The sequence below is a fragment of the Taudactylus pleione genome, unplaced genomic scaffold, assembly GCF_031769625.1.
Source record: "Taudactylus pleione unplaced genomic scaffold, aTauple2 ptg000326l, whole genome shotgun sequence".
Classification (NCBI taxonomy): domain Eukaryota; kingdom Metazoa; phylum Chordata; class Amphibia; order Anura; family Myobatrachidae; genus Taudactylus; species Taudactylus pleione.
In genome coordinates this window covers 2,497,965-2,510,377 of record NW_028284727.1, presented here as the reverse complement: position 1 = coordinate 2,510,377, position 12,413 = coordinate 2,497,965, and the positions used below count along the sequence as shown (strand labels likewise).

The following is a 12,413-nucleotide window of genomic DNA, read 5'->3' as shown; positions in this document are numbered from 1 at the left end:
CATTCGCAAGATGGCGTCGCGCATGCTAATTTTTACACTGATAATGTCTCAGTCACTAATCCAGCTTCGACCGTTCCAAACTCCTTTGTTTGAGAAAGCATCTGGTCATTCCCCCATATCTAAGGTTACAGCTACACTCTAGGCAGTAAATTACCCCAATAGTGCTGCAGTTATAAAATGATGAATATCAACTTGGTTGCCATGTTTATCCAATCTATTTTTGCTCTTGATCATATTGATGCATGCTTGGCAAATGGTATAAAAACTCTTAAGTGTATGGTCTCTATGTTAAAATTTTGCAAAGTGACTGTTAACTAAAGTGTCAAATATATTACCTGCTCTTCTCTAGCTCACTGCCACCGTATTGTCCAAATTATTGTGTGGGTCCTTATCCATCCTTCCACTACCTACAGACATTGCCAGGTAATTGAATTTTATTCTTTTCTTTGTTTTCCTTCTTTTTGGGGAAGATGAGGTCGGCTCTTGCTGTTTGTGTTGTAGTATGATGTGCTTTTTTATAAGTGGTTTGCTATACCTCCTTTCATGAAGTCTGGTACTCAATTCTTTGTTTGAAGTTTTCCTTATCTGACCAATTTCTCTGACTCTGAAAAATGTGTTGCCACTTTTTTCTGTATAGATGATTTCTCATGGTACCATCTTCTCCAATGATTAGATGAAGGTCTAGGAAGGTGATGTTTTCTTTGCTGATTTCAATGTTAGCTCGATGTCAAAATTGTTGTCATTCAAGATAATGGTGAATTCAAGTAGTTGGCTTGGTTATCCTTCCCATATCATCATACCATCAATATATTGTAACCATTTAATCATCTAGCTGGCATATTGTTCATTTTTGTCACTTCACTTTCTCAACAGCTGAGGAACAGGTTGCATATGTTGGAGCACATGCTGCACCCATTGCTGTTCCTCGGGTTTGGATATAGAATTTACCATTGAAGGTGAAATAGTTTCTATTGAGAATACAATTCAACAAGTCCAAAAGGAATTCATGAAAGTCACTCATATCTTACATGTTCAAGAAGTATTGTACTGCAGTGATTCCCTCATGGTCTCCTATGCTGGTGTATAAGGACTCCACATCAAGTATGACTAGGTATTGATTATCACCAACTTTGATGATATGTTTTTTTCAGGATGTCTGATGTATCTTTCAAATAAGATGGTAGGTTCTGGACATGGTGGCACAAATGCACATCTAAAAAGGTACTCACCTGTACAGACAGTCCCCTTATTCCAGACACAATCAGTCTGCCTGGGAGATTTACTTTGTCCTTATGTACCTTTGGCAACATATTAAATGTTGGTATTTTTGGATATTCAACTTTCACATGCATGTTCTTGTTTTGTTATCATACTGTTTATGAATGCTTGGTCTGTAAGTCTCCTGTATGCTATAGCAAAATTGACAGTTGGGTTGAATATGCATTTTAGATAGCACATAGTGTCTTCCAATTGTCTTTGTGCTTCCTTAAAATAAAGTTCCACAGACCAAATCACTATATTGCTGCCTTTATCAGATGGTTTGATAATTATAAAATTCCATCCTTTTATTTAATGGAGTGCGGTTCTCTCTTGCTTATTCACATTGACATCCCATAGACATTTCCCTTTATTATCCTGATGTCTCTGGATACTAGATCATGAAGATTTTATTCTCTCAACATGTATTTTCGAGGGAAAATTATTGTAGTTACACTTTTTTTTTAATGTTTTGATTTCCTTTGATTAGCTGTAAGGCAGTGTTCACCTAGTGTATTTGATTCTGCACCTAGTTCCTCAAGTACAGAAAGAGCTTTAAAGTCTTCTTCTGTAATAGATGTTAGCTATGTAGAATTCTCACTATAAGGTTGCAAGGTTTGATGGTCTGATGAGGATTTGGAGTGACGAGTGTTTGGTAAGTGGAAGTTTCCTTCCAAAGAGTCTGAGGTATTTTTTCCATCCAAATCTGTTAAATGTGCTTGTTGGTGAGAATGATAGTCCTTTTCTGAGTACTGTTGTTTGTTCTTCAGTTACTATATGAAGAGATGCTCAAAGTATATAAAAGAGATATAAAATATAACTTTTAATAGTATGCAGTAAAATAATGAAGCATATAAAATTTGCCAAATGAATACATCATCGTACTTATAATTAAAATCAGGTAAAAATACATGGAAATACAGTAATGAAGTGAAAACAGAAATGAAAGTGCAAATCAAGTGTTATTGTGTTGGAGACACAAATCCTGATTAGCTACAACGAAAGTGGTTATAAGGAGAAATATATAAGACAAAATAGATTTAGCAAAAGCTAGAGTAAAACATAGTTTCAAATGTGAATCCACAGCAATGGACCAAAAATATGTTTACAGATATATCACATTCAGTATAACAGCTTAACACTTAATTATCAGATTAATAGGCACTATTAGAAAACTTGTCAGTTTTATATAGCTGGTGACCAGACCTTTATTTATGTGCCGGGCTTCACATTCCCCCTGTACAGCATATATATATATATATATACATATATATATATATATATATATATATATATGCCTTGCGATCTATATGGGCTCTGTAATGTTCTATCCCGACATATTATAATTGACACCTTATGTAGGTGCAGAAGCATTAACTGTAGACCCACTGCTATTGTCTCAAATTATTTGACAAATTGACTGATGGGTATTTTTGTGGTTGGCTATAATATTGCATCAATCAAAATGGTTAAACCCATATCTTAGTGACTATGAACTTTGTTAATGTAAATAGAAATCTCATATATAAAAATATTGTCCGGCTTTATGTATACTATGGCAGTTCTCATGAGATTTTAGAGACCCTAAATATTCAATTGATAATTATGAGCTATTAGGATCTCTGGCAACACTAGCTATGGGAATTTCCACTATTGTTTGTTATGTCATCTAGGTGGGAATCCAATTTATGATTGGCCAGTGTTAGTGTCAATCAAAATAAGAATCTCAAACAATAAAAATATATATCCAGTTTTCTATGTTCAATAAAGGTTTTGTCTGGGTTATAATATGATAATATCACTGGTTTTCTTGTAGCCACTAAAGGTGAACCTAGATATCTCAAATATTCTCAATTACAAAGATAGATCTGTTATATAACTTGCTTACTAGGATGATGCAGGGGAAACATCACCACTGATTGGCCACTGTTATTATTAATCATATACTCCCACACACTGCAGGGGAATCGGCGTCCTCACACTGGCCATAGTGTCTATAATTAAAAGGTCTGTGTCCTCCTATCTCTGATTGGCCACCACATGCTCATACCAAATGGTTGACATTTTTGCCAATCAAACAAAGTGCATCTTGACTGGCTGATTTTTCTGTTAATTCATAGACCGTCACATATTCCAGTGAGTTCCCATGTGACAAAGCTCAGATAAAAAGGGCATCCAGTGACTCACCAGAGTTCCCATTTGTGCACAGACCACACCCCACAGGCACCACAGCACAAACTAAACTGCTCTTACTCTCAAGTACTTTGTCCAACCTCAGGGTGCTCTCATTGTCCTGATTTCTCTTGGGACAGGTTTCACAGTGCATGATAAGCTGCAAACAGACACTCAATTTACTTTTTTCAACTTGCAAACAATTGTCTGTGATACACTTACCCGGTGTTCACTGCGATAGCACACATCTGGCAGCAGCTATCACCGGTCTTGAGAACAAGCCTGTCTATCTTACTATAATAGATTCATAGATTAATCTATGTTGACAACCATTATATAATTGCACACTCAATTGAAAATTGTGGTTAACTCTGTGAAGACATTAGAGTTTCTCATATGTCCCTAAATCTGGAGATAAGGGACCATAATTACTAATATCGGTCTAAATCTGTTGTGTATGGGTGTTTTGCTTTACATGTGGATATTAGGATCCTAGGGAGTACAACTGATGAGTGGGACTAATCATAGGTATAGATGTCGTGATACTATATATTGTTTTTCCTAAGGGGGATATTATATATACAGTATAAGATGTGATTTTATATATTATATATACAGGATATACTATATAGACAAAAGTATTTGGACAGTGACAGCAAATAGATCATCAAGATTGTATTTACGTAAGTAATTTGTAGGTCCACCATGTGCAGTGATTACTGTAGACACCCTTCCTGGCAAACTGTCCACAAGTTCCAGGACAACAGCAGGTTCTCAATGTGGTTTAGATCTGGACTCTGAGCTAGCCAGTCCATCCAAATTTTCTGTATACCAGTCCAGCGACGCCTTGGAACAATGACAGGTGGCATTGTCATCCTGATAAAAACATTTGTTGTTTCCATAGATCTGCAAGTGCATGGGCCTCCCTACGAAGTGTTCTTTTGGAACTCGTGTGCAACGGTATGCATGGGACCATTTCATTTGAGCAGGGGTGTCCAATCACTTTTGTCTACCTATCTGTACTAGCCTTGTTTATACTGTTGTAGTAGGTATTACCACCTTCCACATGGCCGGCCATACAAATCCCGACAGCGGAAGCCTGGCAGAAGTGAAGATCCCGATCGCTAATTAGGTAAGTATATCTAACCCTATTTTCCCCCCTAACCCTCCCTTAGGGGTGCCTAACCTAAACCTCCTCCCCCAAGTGCCTAACCCCCCTGTAAGTGCCTAAACCTAACCCCCCTTCCCCGCAGCCTAACCCTAAGTCTTCCAGGGGGGGTGCCTAACCCTAACCCCCCTTCCCCTAGCCTAAACCTAACCCTCCTGGGGGGTGCATAACCCTAAGTCCCCCCGGGAGTCCTAAAACCTACCCTCCCCCCACGGCTGTCTGCGCCCGGCGCCAGCTTACCTTCATTCGGTATGCCGGGCGTCGGACTCCCGGCATAGGTCTAATGACAGGCATCGGGATTTCAACGCCTGTCATTAGTACCTTGCCAGGATTTGACAGTCGGGAAGCCGGCAGATTGTATTTAGACCGTCGGCTTCCTGACTACATCCCATTTATACCTAGGGACCAGTCCACTTTCACAATATATTTTCTTTCCAAGGAAATTAAATAGGACAATTGTCCATGTACAATGTTATTTAAATACGACTGTAACTGGTTTTCTAATAGTGCCTATTAATCTGAAAATTAAGTGTTAAGATGTTATACTGAATGTGATATCTCTTATTGCTCTGGTTCCGCATTTTAATCTGAGTGTCTTACTCTTATTTTTGCTAAATCTATTTTGCCTTCTCATCAATATAGTTGCACCTAATCAGGGTTTGTGTCTCAAACACAATACCACTTGAATTGCAGTTTCATTTCTGTTTTCACTTTTCTATTCTCTTTAAGGGCTGTTTTCCTTGATTTTAATTAGAAGTATGCTGGTTGTTTTCATTTGCCATATGTTATATGCTTTATTATTTTAATGCATACTATTAAAAATTATATTTTATATATCTCTTGTATATACCGTAAGTACCCCTTCATAGAGTACTTTGCCTTGTATTGGCCTGTCTTTTGTAGTTATTGGCCTTACTCTTAGGTGCATCTCCACCGAGATATTAGTATAATTGTGTATTAGGTGGAAGTGTATGTACACATATATTAATACATATTGTATTCATAACCAGTGCTCAGAGTCCAAACTCCACTCTGATTAGGATTAAGGGAATTGAATCCCTGGCCAAGAATATCTTTCTGCATGCAGTAACCCTGAGTATCATCTGTGTCAAATCAAAAGAAGAAATCTCATTTTATTATAAATATATTAAAATAAACTCAAATCTACACAACCCCCCCCCAAAAAAAAACAACCATTGCGCTAAATAGCCTAAACTTACAATTAAACTGTAAGCTGTTATAACACCAATTGTAACTACCTCCAAAGATTATAATTATCCACACTAGAAAAATGAATTAATCCATACTCTTTCCAAATAATTCCCACAAGTTTCTGAAAATCAAAACTGATATGCACAGTGCTATTTATCAATTATCATTTGACTGTGCACCACGGAATATAACCACATCAGACACAAAAAAATCCAAAGAAAAACAGTATCACTAATGGGTGCACTCATGGGTTAAACATGCAAGTTATTAATATTTTATTGAGTATAAGCACAAGAAAATCTGTTTGCAGTTACAAGTCACATTCTGTGAGGTTACAGAGGCCTCCTACTCTAATCTTTATCAGCACATGGGAGAATACTAATCACCACTCCCCAGTGATCTGTGGCATGGGCGGTTTAAGGGTCAGGCTGGCAGGGCTATTGCCTGGGGCACTGTAGCCTGGAGGCACAGCCGCAGTCATCCCACCAGTGCCATCTGTAATAGACATGCTCCACACTGCTTCTGTTTACTGCTGGCCAGTGCCAGATTAAGAGCTGTAGAGGCCCTAAGCACTTAAAAGATTTTGATGTTCTCATATATATTTTCCTCTTCCAAAGAAAAGTTATCTCCAAAATTCTCACCAAGGCCTTTTACTTTTAAAACATCCAAATTTGGAGACCCCCCCCCCCCCATCTGGCAACACTGTACTGAACGCTGCTGCATTCACATTATGTAAAGCCTTGGTGAACCTTGTGGCATTTTACCAGTTCCCAGATTGTAATTTTGTTGTATTCCCAAGATTAATGTATATCATTAATCTCTATTATTACAGTTTTATTATTATTTTTATTATTGTATATAACCCCTTGCAGGGGAACCTGGTTCAGCTGCACTGTTTATAGTTTTGTACCATATGGTCCATGGTGTATCGTAATGGAAAATTTCTGTGGTGCCCCCCTTCCCTTCATGCTCTAAGCATGTGCTTAGTTTGCTTAATGGTTAAACCAGCCCTGCTGCTGGTCAACAGCTGCCAGTCACTAGAACCCAACAGCTCTACACAGAGGTGCGACCTACGACATGCGCCTTCTGCACATGCGCAGGTCAATTCCGCATTTTTCCTCCTTGATGTCCTAGCTGTACAGTGCATGACAGAATGTGTCAACTGTAAGGTGCTGTGTTGAAGTGCTTTTTTAAATCATAATACTGCTAGTTATATATTTGTAGAGCATTGGTCGGCTTGTAATGTGCTGGAGAACAAAGTAGTGTGCAATATCGTAAAATGGTATTGAGCTTGGCAGAGATTAATATTTTACTACAATGGATAGACCCTGATAACTATTGCATTCAGTTATGTAAGTACAGTAATTCACTGAATAATAAGTGATTGAAAGAATGAGTAGCCTTGGAGTGGAATATAGTTGGTGGGCACACTGGTCTTTCTGACATCTAAAAATCACTATTTCTCTTAAAAATATAATTTGAAGCATGTTTTTACATTGTAATAATTGAGTTTATTCAGGATCAGATGAGGAAATGTGAGTATGGTGGTATTTAAGAAAGGTGGCACTCAGTGGTGGACTGGGCCGGGGGGCAGTAGCTAGCGCTAGCGCTGGCGGCTGTGTGTTTGTTTTAGTTAGCAGTCAATGAGAGTCAGACAGACTCTCATTGACTGCTGCGCCCACTGCCGGAGCCGGGCTGGAGCTCACTCATGAGCTCCATCCTTCTGGCTCCTGCAGTGTAGAATGTGCAGAGCGGGTCCTGCGTGATTGCAAAAAGCCCCTTCTATGCCTCTGCAGAGGCATTTAAGGGGCGGTGTGGGGATGGCCAGCATTCCCGGAAACTGGGCATGCCTGCCCCATTTTCCGGGAGTGGCAAAGTCAGGGGCTGCGTCCACGGACACAGTATCCTGTCCTTGCAAGCCAGTCAGCCTGAGCAAGCTGAGGTTTACTCGGCTGGCCAGCGGACCGGCATGGTCTACTATTGTGACCGATGGTTGCGATGGTGATCCCAGCCTGCGACCTCTGTCGCAGTGCTGTGATCGCAAATGCAGCAGGGGGTGTCATACACCACATGTTGCATTTACATATTTACAAGGACGGAATTGCAAAGTTTCCTGCGTGCAGCTTTGCTATTCCATCCTAGCTGAATCACCCCCAGAATGTATTGTGTACAATTTACTTTGCTACTAACTATCCAGTCTTTATCTGTAGTCACACAGAATGAATTGTAGTGAAAGGGAGCACTCATTTAGCACTGGTCAGTGCATGTACCTGTGACCACATCCTGAAATTCATGAGCAAAACATTGAGCTGCATCATCTACTTGTAATAGACTTGGTTTCACTTCTATAATTAAAGGCTATTCGATAACACAATGAGTTGAAAAATAGACAAGAGTCTGTTATAATGTGTAAATTAGATGAGAACATTTAAAAAAAAAAGATTCCCAAACAAGCAGATATTTATGGAGAAACTATTGGGAATTAAACAGGCTGCAGTGACTGTACATTGTATAATTGTTTAAGGTTTGAGGTATAGATTATATTAATTTGTACTTCATATACCAGCTGTCCAGCAACTAAGACAGTGCCCATATTCATTATATTGTATCTGCACAAAGAGCTACAATTGCTTCCCGGGTGTGGATCAAAAGGTCTACAGTAAACAGTTCATTATTTTCCTTCAGGGCTCCCATAGCCACAAGAGCCCCGTAAGATCAATATTGTGTTGGTGAATGACGCAGCTGCCTGTGTGTAGCCATATCATTCACCAATGCAACACAGGGATGGCCAATGAATAGTGGCAGCATTGTCACATCATTTGAGATGACCTATGGCCAACATATGTAATCATTGATGCGCACATACAGGGGATCCCCAAAGCTTTCTCATGTGCAACGGAGCTCTGCTTCCTTGTTTTCTCAATAGAATGGATGTCAGCATCCATCAAAGCAGCCATCATAAACAAGCATGTGAAGGTGGCAACCATCGCAATTCCGTCATCGATGGAAAAATAATTTCTATTAGATCGGGAACATAAATGATTATCAACCATCTGTTTCTGATAGTCATCTCTAGTGCAATAATAGTCCTACAGGACTCCAGTGGCTAAGGGATACCTGTAGGACCATACTGTCAACTTGAGAGATATGGCCACTAGCTACAATGCAGACACACATAATGGGTGTCTGTTAGTGCCCCACACCCCAACCCCACTGCCCAGATGAGAAAAGTAAATGGGAGCTTCATTAATAATAGAGGGATCACATATTAGTTATTATATACAAATATATCACCAAAGACGGAAGTCTCTGCTAGTAGAATATTCCCTTCTAGATGGGCACACTAAAAGCCTGCACTTGACCCCAGAAAAAGAAACCCAGTAAGACAGAAACATAAGATTTGAGGGGGAAGAAAAATAAATTTAGTGAAGAATAAATAACATAAATGAAGAAAAAAAATATCTAGGCATTTTTATTGTTAGTATTTGAATATATTATTTCTATATTTTACTCTCAATCTTCAAGCTATAACTGAACCACTCATCTGTAGAAAAAACCCCTGCAAAATGTGTTTGTCTAACCCTGCGTTAGGCCCCTCATCTTTTATTCATAAAATATACAGAGCTGTACATTAAAGAGATTATGATCAGGTGCTAGTTGACAAAATTTATCTTATAGGGCATGCACAAAGCACTGGGCCATCAGAACATAGTAGTTATAATAAAAGGCAAAAAGCCCTTTTACTGACGTGTTTTCTCCAACAAAATGGCTTGTTTTTGCGTTGCCCAAAATATTAACCACTTAACCACAGATGTGACCATGTCAGGCTGGGCTTTCCCTGACATGGTCACATCTGTTTGGTAGTAATGACCATCATTAACTTTGTATCCTCATGCAGGGCAAGTCTTGTCATTCCGAGTGGTCATTTATGTGTGCCAGGATCGTGGATGCTACATGGACTGAAGAGGACCGCCAGTTTGGAAATAGGTGAGCAGTAAATGGGTAAAAAAGGGATTGTGTTAGGGAATTTTTAATTCAATAAGGTATTTTTCTTATGTGTGTCTTATAGATTCCCTATTGGTTGAAGACAGCCTCCATCAAGCCCCCACCACCAGCAGCAATTTACATATAAAAGCAATTTATTTAAAATAACGTGACAAGACAAATATTGGCAGGAATTGTCCATTCTTTCTAACAAAAAAAATTAGGACAATGATGGGGGCTTTCTTCCAGCCCAATCACATGGGGACCTTCTGCTAGCCCTTCAGACTAAGAAATCAGTTCCATCTGCCAGCCCATCAGCCGAAAGTGGGGGCTGCCAGCCCAATCACATGGGGGCCTTCTGCTAGCCCATCAGACTAAGAAATCAGGTCCATCTGCCAGCCCATTTGGACCTCAGCTTTTCCTAGATATCCAACTCCCTTCCAATAACCATCATGACATGCCCATCTGGACAGATGGTGCTGCTGACCCCAGTACGGTCAAAATCAGCCTAAACGGAGTAATTGAAGGGAGTGCCATATTACTCATTGCCGTTCTTTCATACCACAGTAAAGAACCAAACCAGCACCATATCACTAAACACATTCCTCTTAGTACTAAATAACCCCTACCACAGAAGCTGTTAGGAGAGGACTTAAGACATATAGGAAATAGAGATTCTCATCTATAAAGTATTATAAATAATTTTACCTATTTAGATCTATGAACATTTAACTTTTAAATATGTACTAATAAAGGGAACCTATATGAACTAAGTAATTATATAATGTGTGTATGTGGGGTAACTTGGCTGAGGTAAAAACAAAACCCAGGGTGGTGTCAGATAAGTCCCTGACTACACCTGCACAGCAACAGGTTTTCCCACAGCCACTCCTCACAGACTGTCTACACTAACATAAAAACTCTCTCATTAAATACCTAAGCTACCTAATAGGTAATAACTTCTGTAAATAAACACTAACCCAACCCCTTATAGATGCTGCTACTCTCAGGGGCTGCCAAAGCCTGTCACATACCAAAGGGTTTAGTTATTCTTGAGGCATATTAAATGCCTTCTGATATTACTTATACCATGTTTTTTTCCAGTTGGACTACAGGTAGTGGAGCACCTTATACAGTGCCCCCAGGAGTGGTGCCCCATATGCAATGCCCACAGTGGTAGTGCTCCTTATGCAGTGCCTACAGTGGTAGTGCCCCTTATGCAGTGCCCCAGGAGTGGTGCCCATTATACAGTGCCCCCAGTAGTAGTAATCATTATGCAGTGCCTACAGTGGTAGTGGCTCTTATGCAGAACCCACAGTAGTGGTGCCCCCTATGCAGTGCCCCCAGTAGTGATGCCCCCAGTAGTAGTGCCTTCAATAGTAATGCTCCTGTAGTAATGCCCCACAATAGTAATGCCCTTTGTAATAGTGCCCCCAATAGTAACATCCACAATAGTAATTCTCCCTGTAGTAGTGCCCCCAATAGCAATGCTTCCAGTAGTAATGCCCCCTGTAGTAGTGTTCCCGATAGTAATGTCCCCAGAAGTAATGCCCTCTGTAGTAGTGCCCCCAATAGTAATGCTCCCTGTAGTAATGCCCCCAATAATAATACCTCTTGTAGTATCCCCAATAGTAATGCCCACAATAGTAATGCTCCCTGTAGTAGTGCCCCCAATAGTAATTCCACCAGTAGGTGCTGTTAAGTTTTTATTGTTTTTTTAAAATTCCGTTGGACTATACAAAATCCACTGCAGTAATAGTTAATGTTTGTCAGTTACTGTATGTAGGGTACTTTCCCTTGCATTCAGTGATAATAGTGTGTTGATAATCATATATAATTCTTGATTCACGACAGGTATTTTCCTTGTAATGGTATGTAAAGAATTATATATAATCATCAACACACTATTATCACTGAATGCAAGGGAAAGTACCCTACATAACTGACAAACATATTAACTATTACTGCAGTGTATTTTGTACAGTCCAATGGAATTTTAAAAAACAATAAAAACTTAACAGCACCTATGACTGAATGAACGCATACTATATTTAATTATAAGTGTTATAAACTTTCTTATGAATTTGGAATATACCATCTCAATAATTTGATCTAATTGATTATTAATATCTTTCTGTCTGATAGTTGCCTGTGCGGTTACTAATCATTTATTGAAGGATTTTTAAAGTTATGGAATAGAGATGATTAGTGCCAATATCTGAATTTCCATATTCTATGACAAGCTATGAATTGTTAATTTCAGCCAATAACAGGCTTTATTATAATAGGAGAAAGTATCTCTCAGACATCTTCATATATATCTTGTCTCTGACTAATAGACAGTTTTTTAGATTAGTAGAGACTCATTAGTGGACTTTACTTTTTAACTTTATTTACATTTTTTGCATTTAATAAATAAACTTTTTTGTTTTTTCTAATCACATTTTTGTTTAATTTCTTTATCGTTTTATCCCTATATTTCACTGTTCATCTCCCAATTATTGGGATCATTTTATGCTAATGATAATAAAAGTAAAATTTTATTGTACTTTTGTGCGCCCATGATAATACAACCCCTGTCTCTCTCTCTCTTTATACAGTCAGGTACATAAATATTGGG

The 12,413-nt window shown here is 38.9% G+C and overlaps 1 long non-coding RNA gene across 1 annotated transcript in view; it reads left to right on the top strand.

Moving 5' to 3' along the window:
- LOC148509450 (uncharacterized) overlaps positions 1-9,772 on the top strand; it is a 75,371-nt gene extending 65,599 nt beyond the window's left edge. The window contains exons 3-4 of the long non-coding RNA XR_015869433.1: positions 4,334-4,389; positions 9,708-9,772. This is a non-coding gene — a long non-coding RNA (uncharacterized LOC148509450). The remainder of the gene's footprint in view (positions 1-4,333; positions 4,390-9,707) is intronic.
- The last annotated feature ends 2,641 nt before the right edge of the window (positions 9,773-12,413 follow it).